We start from the raw sequence: 9,449 nt of genomic DNA on the forward strand, positions 1-9,449 counted from the left end.
CGTTCAACAGCTAATGAAAAGTTGTCAGAGCAGATTGCTTCAGAGATCAAAACTACCTCATCAGGGAAAAAGTAAAGAAAGGGAAATGAAGCAAGATACAAAATTCCAAGAATGGGACAGCGCCTCCAGGAACAGCTTCTCTCTAACATGAACGGAAGGACCAGTGGGAGAAGGAAATATGCCCTTTAGAACCTATGGCCAGATGTGGCCCCCAAAGGCCACTAGAAGTGCAGATCCCATCCTCCTGACCAATATAAAGCAGAATCTACTTGTCCAGAACCAGCTTAATAGAAACTGCTGGGACCTGGAGGCCACCTGGCTTTGCAGCCAGGCTGGCTAAGTCAACAAAGCGGGAGGCAGCCCAGCCTCGCCTTCCAACACACCCTGCAACCCTGTGCCTCTTCTTGGCTTATCACATTTGCATACATTAGTGCGCATTGAGCACACACATCTCCAAACCATCACTGTAGTTTGGATGGGGCTTCTGCTTTAGAAGGAGGAGGAAGAATCCAAATGGATTATGGCCAGGATTTTTTTTTTTTTTTTTTTTTCTCTCTCCCCATTCCAACCATCCTGTAAAAGCTGGAGCTAAGAATGCAAACTTTGGAAAATCAAGGGCAGTGTAGGACCAAGATGTTTACTTAGCCAGAGAGTTTGCTTCCCAGAGAGGCAGGCTCAGATTTCTTCCTGCAGCAGGGCTTAGCTGAGTCCAGCCAGTTGCTCTGAGAAAGGAAAGGCCCTGGCTGGCCCTGACACACAGGCAGCTTGGGGGAACACCACCCTGCCAAGGTTTCCTGGTGACTAGACTGCCTGCCATTCTAAAGTGGCACCAAACTTGGTTAGAAATGGGAGGAAGAAACGCACTCCCCAGGTTTCTCAATATTAAGAAAGCTGAAAATCAAAGACAAGGGTGTGTTAAAGTATCAAAATGGGCCATCAAGACAGCTCACAAGCAGAGGTGCCTGCACACAGGCCTGATGACTTGAGTTTAATCCCTGGATCCCATAAAATGACAGGCAGGATAATGGACTCCTGAGAATTGTCCTCTGACCTGCATACATGTGCCACTGATAGACAGACAGACAGACAGACAGACCCCCCCAACACACAATTTATTAAATTAATAAAATTATATACAAAATTACCTATATAACTTGTAAAAAGCCAGGACAAGGATGGTAGCTCGTCATAGAGTGCATACTGCCCCCACCCCACCCCTGATTCATGGTACTCTCTCTCTCCCCCAGCACATGCCCAGAGAAACCTCTTGGTTAAAGATAGAGCTTAAGTAAAACTTTCTCAGGGCTGGACCAGCAGGGTCAGCAGTTTAAAGTATTTGCTGCTTTTGCAAAGGACCCAGATTCTATTCTATGCACAGACCTGGTGGCTCACAGCCATCCGTCACTCCAGTTCCAAGGGGTCTGACACCTTCCTCTGGCCTCAAAGGTACTAAGCATACAAGTGTTGCACATGCATACACACAGGCAAAGTACTCATACATCTTTTTTAAATGTGATTTAAAAGAAGGAGGATGAGGAGAAAAGGGTAGAGGCCCTCAGTTTGAGGCCCGGCCACATTCTACCCTGTCCAAAACAAGGATTCTTTTCATTTGTTTCCCACAGTCCTCTGCTCCCCAGCGGTCCACTGGCTTCTGTCATTCTATTTCCTCTTTTTCTGTCCCTTTACCACTTCTCCCTAGCCTGGTTCACACTTGTAACAGAAGCTAGGCAGCGGTCACCGTTACCCTAGTCAACAGCAACAGTGGCTGCAAAGGCGCAGCTGGGGTGACCTCAGGGACTCCCCAACCCCATCCCATGACGCTGTTGCACAACAGTACTCAGCTACACAGCAGAAAGTGTCCTTTAGTGTCCTCTTCCTTGGCCTCCCTTTCTAAGACGGTCCCCTCCTCCTTAAGAGTTCCTCCTCAGTTTGGCTTATGTGGCACGGTGCTTACCTGGTTCTGCCACAGCCTATCCTGTGACCAGAGCCTTCTACATACCCACAACTCTTCACTCTTCAATAAATAACCTCAAACTCTGGCAATGCTGAGACTTCTACTAAAAACCCAAAAGTCTCCGTTTCCACCCCCTGCACCTCCTCCCTCCCTCTGCCCCTCTCCATTTCAGACACTTAGACACAGCTGCCCGTTGACTAGCATAGATGACAGCAGCCAGGGAGAGGGAGGGTTGCTAACTTCCAGTAGTTGAAAAAGTAAAAGGGCCACAGGCTGAACTGGGCCAATGCAGCTCAATAGGAAGAAGACTTTTCTAACAGCTAGCACCAGGCAGCCATGATGGCTCCCTCTGTGGTAGGAAAAGCTCAGTGTCTGAAGCAGGCTGAGATGTACAGACAGCATAGGCCAAACTGAATAACATACATGTTTAAACTGTACACACAGAGAGAGGGAGGGAGAGACGGAGGGAGGGAGGGAGGGAGGGAGAGAGAGAGATCTTGGGTACATTCTTCACAGACATTTGAAAAACAATTTAAATGCTCAATTAACTGCTATGATTCTCTGAATCTTTTCTGAGACAAGTAAGAAGCCTTTGGCTTGTCAAGGAGGCACAGGTGGCTTATTCTGGTGGACCTCAGACTTGCCAGGGTGTCTGGCTCTTAAGGCTACCAAACTCGTGTGTGTGTGTGTGTGTGTGTGTGTGTGTGTGTCTGTGTCTGTGTCTGTGTCTGTGTGAGAGTGTATATCTGTGTGTGTCTATGTATGTCTGTGTCTGTGTCTGTGTGTGTCTGTGTGTGTGTGTGTGTGTGTGTGTGTGTGTGTGTGTGTGTGTCTGGGTGTGTGTGTGTGTGTCCATGTTCACAGCTTACCATGTGATCCTAGAGTAGTCTCAGACTCATCTTTAAAGTGAGATAAGCTAACCACTGCCCACTATGAGCACTAAATAAGCCTTTCCCTCTTACTAAAAACAAACTGGCATGGTGGTGCACGCCTTCAATTCCAGCAACTTGGGAGGCTAAGGTAGGAGGATCTCTATGAGTTCAAGGCCAGCCTGGTCTACATAGTCCAGGACAGCCAGGGCTATGTAGAGAGAATCTGTCTCACAAACAACAGCAAAATTAGTGGCTTCACATAATTAGACGTGCTAAAAGATTAAACAGAAGGTGAATCCCATGCCAATTAAGGATTATATCATTGCTGTCTTCATTAACTTGCCACTTAGTTTCTCAGCCAAAAGTCCTTGAAAACTAAGTAAAGGTTCCACTTTCCCATTAGGAGAAAGAGCTAGCAGTCACCCACAGACTCACCAGTGCGCTGGATTCTGATCCCTGCTCAACAGTCCAAACCTCCAGAAACAAAGCAGTTATCATTCATGTTCAATGCCTTCAATCCCAGCCCTCGAGAGGCAGGGACAGGCAGATCTCTGAGTTCAGGGTCAGCCTCACCTACACAGTGAGCTCAAGGACAAGCAGAACTACATAGTAAGACTTCATTTAAAATAATAATAATAATAATAATAATAATAATAATAATAATAATAATATCCCAGTGATAAAACCTAAGGCTACTCAGGTCTATGAATTCTCTGATCATAAAACAGACCCAAGAAAGCACCCAGCCTTTTGAGCAACACACTACCCAGAAGGCCGGGTCCCTCAGTGGCTGAAGCACTCTGTAAACCAGTCATTTCTAGCAGGCCTCCTGCCCCAGGAACTCCAAACACAGGGCTTCTTGCACCCTACTTTTTTACCTTGCACGTTTGTAAATGCATTTTATGTGTTGTGTATTTGTGTACAGGTATGTATAGTGTGTATATGGGAGCCCACGGAGGCCAAAAGGATGTCATCAAATTGCCCCAGAACTGGGGTTTCAGGCGGTTGTAAACTGCCTGGCGTGAATGGTAGAAATCAAACTAGAGGAGAAACAGGTGCTCTTAACTTCTGAGCCATCTCTCCAGAGCATAGGAAGACCACAACAGCAACAACAGCAACAACAGAAGCTTGGCTAGCGCTAGAGCCATAACAGTTCCGAGCATGGGAGCCTGAGGCCTTACAGCAGGCAGGGAACCAGAGTGAGGCAAGAACGAGACACAAATCATCCCTATTTTGGTAACCAGTGCTGGGCCAAGACTTCTTGGAGTCTGACAATATTAGCTCATATTTAAGCATAGCACAATTTTGGGAAAAAAAATTTGGATAACAATTAACTTGGTCCTGTGAGTACAACTAAGTCTAAGACATTTCCACTGAAGCTCTTTACAAAGTGCATATGGCGTTGCCATCAGACAGGTTCTTGTTGCCTTAGAAACAGCGGTCCAGATATGGTCCAGGGAGAATGACTGTGGTAAACATATCGCCTGGCCCTAAGACTACACAGAAGTCACTTAGACGGTTGTAAAGTACAAACAACGTCTCTCACAAGGATGAGTTTTATGGCCTAGAAGTAATGCTCAAGGTTTTAGGGGGAAAGGGTCTGGGATAACTAAAGCATAAATCCTGAGAGATCTGAGCGGAGCCTGGCTCATCAGAGACCAAAGGATCACCGGGTTGTGGACTGCATCCATTCCCAGCATTTCAGGAGGAAGAGGCTAAACGCCATCCTATGAAGAATGCCTGTGTGTTTAACCCTCCTGGCTTCTCCAGTGTGTGTGCGTGAGGACTTCCAGCCTTCTATAGTTACTGTAGAGCTTGTCTGTGTGTGGAAGGAATGGGGCTGGGAAGATGGTTCCGCAAAGGGTCCTGCTGCCGTGCCTGCAGACGAGTTCCTTCCCCGTTAGCCACCCGGTGGAAGGAGAGAAACAACTCCCACTTTGTCCTTAGACCTCTGCACTCTTAGGCATGCTCATTCCCACACACATACACGTGCAAATAAATAAAATGTAAAAAGTTGGGCTGGAGAGATGGCTCAGTGGTTAAGAGGTCCTGAGTTCAAATCCTGACAACCACATGATGGCTCACAACCACATGATGGCTCACAACCATCTGATGCCCTCTTCTGGTGTGTCTGGAGACAGCTACAGTGTACTTACATATAAGAAATGAATAAATTTTTTTTTTAAAAATGTAAAAAGTTACCAGTCAGTCGGTGTTGGGGAAAAAAAAAAGCTCTGCAGTTAAAAGTCCACACTGCTCTTGCAGAGAACCTAGGGATCAAACTCAAGTCATCAGGCTTGGCAGCAAGCACCTTCACCCACTGAGCCCTCTCACTGACCCAGTTCTTGTCTCTTGGTACCTCTTGGCCCAGTGCTGCTAGAGTAAGACTTGTCTGTTAGGCCACCAGACAAACACTAGTTTGCACGTATCTTTTCTTCAATTTAAAATGAAAATGAGTTAACTCCAGAGTTACTTGAAAATGGATGCTAATTTGTTTGGTTGCAGCGCTGTGTTATGGGACACTGCAGATTGACACCCAGCCCTCAGGCATGTAGGAAAGCACTCCCCCACTTAAGGAACAAAAATGGTTACTTGAAGTGGCTTATAATGAATGTTAAGTGGCTGCTACTTTGCTTTCCTTCCCTTGGCCGGCTCAAGGCCTAAAACATTTGTGGTGTGTAATCTCGGGGAGGAGGAGACAGGAGAATCTCAAGTTTAAGGTCATTCTCAGCTACACAGAGAATTTGAGATCCATCGGGGTAGAAGAGACTATGCCTGATGCTCTGTCAGTCTCCACAGCAAAGCCTTCCTTTTCTAAATGAGGGCCCGAGTGTAACTAGGATGCTCTGGCCGCCACTGCTAGAAACTAATGAGGGAAGGTCTTAAAACTGATAAGACACAGGTCCGCTCAGGTCCTTATTAAACCCTGGGCTGACTTCCCAAGGGAGCAGCCAAATAGCTTACAGTACTCTTGGGTTATCCCAGCGCTTACAGAAATGTTGTTTGGTTGATGCTTTTAGGATTACAACTGGGGGCTGAAGAGATGGCACAGTGGTTAAGAACCCTGACTGCTCTTCCAGAGGTCCTGAGTTCAAATCCCAGCAACCACATGGTGGCTCACAACCATCTGTAACGGGATCTGATGCCCTCTTCTGGTGTGCAAGTGAACATGCAGGCAGAACTCTATACACAATAAATATATAACTCTTCTTTTTAAAAAAAGAAAAGAAATACAATTGGAAATCTCTCTTCAACAAGATGCTTTGTCTTAAATAAGGCCATTAAATGCCAAGTCCTGAAGTCCACAAGGGGAGCCTCAGACAGGTTTCAATTCAGGGCCATTTATAAGCCATGAAGTTAAAGGGCCTCTAGCATAAGACAAACGCTGGTATTTAATTTTGTTCTTCAGTTCTGCCTTTGGACCTCAGAGAGACCACGAAAGGTGGGTGTGGATGAAGGGGGAGTTAGGGGGCTGGGGAGCAGGGAGAAGAATAGGGCCTATCCAGTCCTAACAGGCAGCCCCACAGGTCTCCAGCCTTCTGGGAAGCTGGAATGTGCATTGTTAAACAGCCTCACAAATACTGGAATAAAGCCTGGAAGACAATGGATTTCTAAGTAGAGTGCCTTAGTGACGTCAGGAACGGGGGCGGGGGGGGGGGGGGGGGGGGGGGAGCCAGCCTAAAAAGGCAAGGTGTTAAGACAGTAGTAGTTGCATCAGCTCTAAGCAGCAAAGTCGTGTTCAAAGCACAGGGTCTGAAGGCTGACTGGCGGGGTCAAATCCGTTCTGCCAATTACTAAGCGTGGAACTGAGCTGCAATTTCCATAGCTGACTTCCCAGCCACTCCACCTCCAAATGCACGCCCCAAAGAACTGAAGACAGACAAAACAAGGATGCCCGCAGCAGCCCAGCCACCCGCAGAAGACACATTCCACGTGTCTGTCCATTGATGGACGAAGAACCACCAACAAAATGTGGTCCATCTAATGATGGAAACATTCATCGGCAGAAAGGAATGAGGCGCTGACACGTCCTGCAACGTGAATGAGCCTCGGAAATATGCTGAGGTGAAAGGAGCCAGGCACGAGACAGCATCTACTGCACAATTCCATTTATAGTCAGCTCACATCTTCCTACCCAGAATAGGTGAATGGATGGAGCCAGCACATGAGTGACAGCAGGCTCGGGACAGGGGAGAGAGTAACTACTAATGCACAGGATTTGCTTTTAGAGCGGTAAAATGTTCAGGAACCAGATGGCCACGAGGGTCAAAGAACAATTCCACTGGGACACATGCCTCTGGAATGTACGTCCCAAATGGTTAATGGCTTACTCATCTTTTATGGCTACTCACTCACTTTTTGCAACAACCGAGATTGTCTTTAGCTTACTCTGTGCCTCAGTTTCCTCATCTGCTAAATGGACATAAGATTGTTGGAAGTCTCAGTCTTTTCTTTTTTTCTTTTTTAAAGAAAAAGGGGAAAGAAAAAAAAAAAAAAAAGAAGTCCCCTGGCAGTGAGTACCCAGCAAGGGTAAAACACAATACATAAGAGTTTTCTTCGAGGTTGGAAATGCTTTCAAATCTGTCTGGTGAGCAGTCTGCCATGAGTGCGAATGGAGGACATGAAATGTGGCCAGGATTTCTCACTTTCATTACAGTTAACAGGCTCACAAAGGATTTGTAGCTACTGGCTACCGAACTGACAGTACGGTTCTTGACCCACTCCATCCTCAGACCAACCCTAAGAGGTAGTTATTACCAGCCCCATATTAACAATAAATGGAAAACGTCCCTCACAGGTTCATGGGTGCTGTATGGGTGTCTGTGGAACCCTTGGCATGGGAAGTGGGGGTGGGTGAGTGGGAGCAGCACCCCCAGGACAACACCACTGCCTGTAACTCCCCCAGTTCCTAAGGATCTAACGCCCTCTTGTAGCCTCTGTAGGCATCAGACAAGCACATGGTACACAGACACATATGTATGCAGGCATTCACAGGTACATATAAAATAGAATTGACTTTCAACAGCCCTCCACTACAAGACCAGCCCTGTCACACCTACACAAAGAAAGAAAGGTGGCACCTGGGAGAGGCAGGGCTTTCAGGGGAAATAACTCCTCTGTAGTTCTCCCCAACGGTCTGTCTTCACTGATGCGCTCCCTCCCTAAGATTCAGCAAGTGCAGAATGATTCACGAGGTCCCACCCCAAGATTACAGAAGCAATCTGATAATGCTAGGAAAGACTTCTGGGGGTGCCTGGAAGTTGGGGTGAAATATAGCTTCTGTGGGCTTCTCAGTAATGCCTTTCAATCAACCATGCTCCTGTAAGTAAACCCAAAAAACTCACTGGTTCACCAGGCCAGACTCAGTATGGTCTGTTGGCATTGCTGGTCTATGGTAAATAGACATTTGAGACATACTATTTAATGTTAGTTTTTCCTCTATGTAGACTTCTCTACAGGGAACGTGGCCAACCAACGCATACTGTTGTGCTGATCCACAACTGTCTGGCTGACTGTCACTGCAAGCCCTATCAGAATCTTCTGCCATGGTGGAAATTCAAGCTCTAGTATCTGTACTGTGCAACACAGTAACCTTGTGGCCATTTAAGCACAGTAACAATATGACAAGTGTGGCCCCTCTTAGTGGCACAAATCTTTAAGCACTGTGGGAGACAGAAGCAGGTGGATTTCTATGAGTTTGAGGCTAGTTTGGTCCCATTGAGTTCCAGGCCAGCCAGGATTAGTGAGACCCTGTCTCCAAAAAAAAAAAGTAACCAGCGTGAATAGGAAACTGGATTGTCTAATTTTAGATATAAATGAACTAGCTAGATACATTTTCATGACCTATATAATCAGACTAGGTGACCCAACCTTTGTGCCCTAAAATGGCTTACCACCATCCTTTTTGCTCTTAGGTCCAATTCCCAGCATCCTACAACCAGATAACTCCAACACCAGGTGTGCATATGTGGTACACAGATATAAATGGAGGTAAACCACTCATACAAATAAAATCAAAAGTTTTTCTCTTTTGTTTTTTTTCTGACAGGGTTTCCCTGTGTAGCTTTGGCTGTTCTGGAACTCACTCTGCAGACAGGCTGGCCTTGAACTCACAGAGGTCCACCTGCCTCTCCTTCCCAAGTGCTAGGATTAAAGGCCAGTACCACCACACTCAACTATAAAACTAAACTTTTAAAAGCAGATGGGTGGTGGGGTGTGCCTTTAAGTACCAGTGTTCTGGAGGTGTCTCTCTATGAGCCAGTGTGGATGGGAGTTCCAGGACAGTCAAGATTACAAAGAAAACCTTTCTCCAACCCCCCAACCCCCTAAAAAGCAAATAACAACCAAACCACAGTAAAGGCCCAAAATACACTACATACACTGTACAACTCTCATTTTAGAGGGGAGGAAGTGAGACCCAGGAAAAACCACATAATTCTACCCCATCTCACTACGTGACAGTTTGGGGTCCACCGCCGTGTTTTTCACGCGTGCACGCACCTTATGCTGCCATGACTAAAAAACAGCAAAACAGTACCCAGATACTCTCTCTCTCCTCTTTCTCTGTTTTTACTGATTTTCCCAGAATGCAGGTCATTCTTCTGGAGTAGTTGATCTGTGCA

Source organism: Micromys minutus, assembly GCF_963924665.1.
Source record: "Micromys minutus genome assembly, chromosome: 10".
Classification (NCBI taxonomy): Eukaryota; Metazoa; Chordata; class Mammalia; order Rodentia; family Muridae; genus Micromys; species Micromys minutus.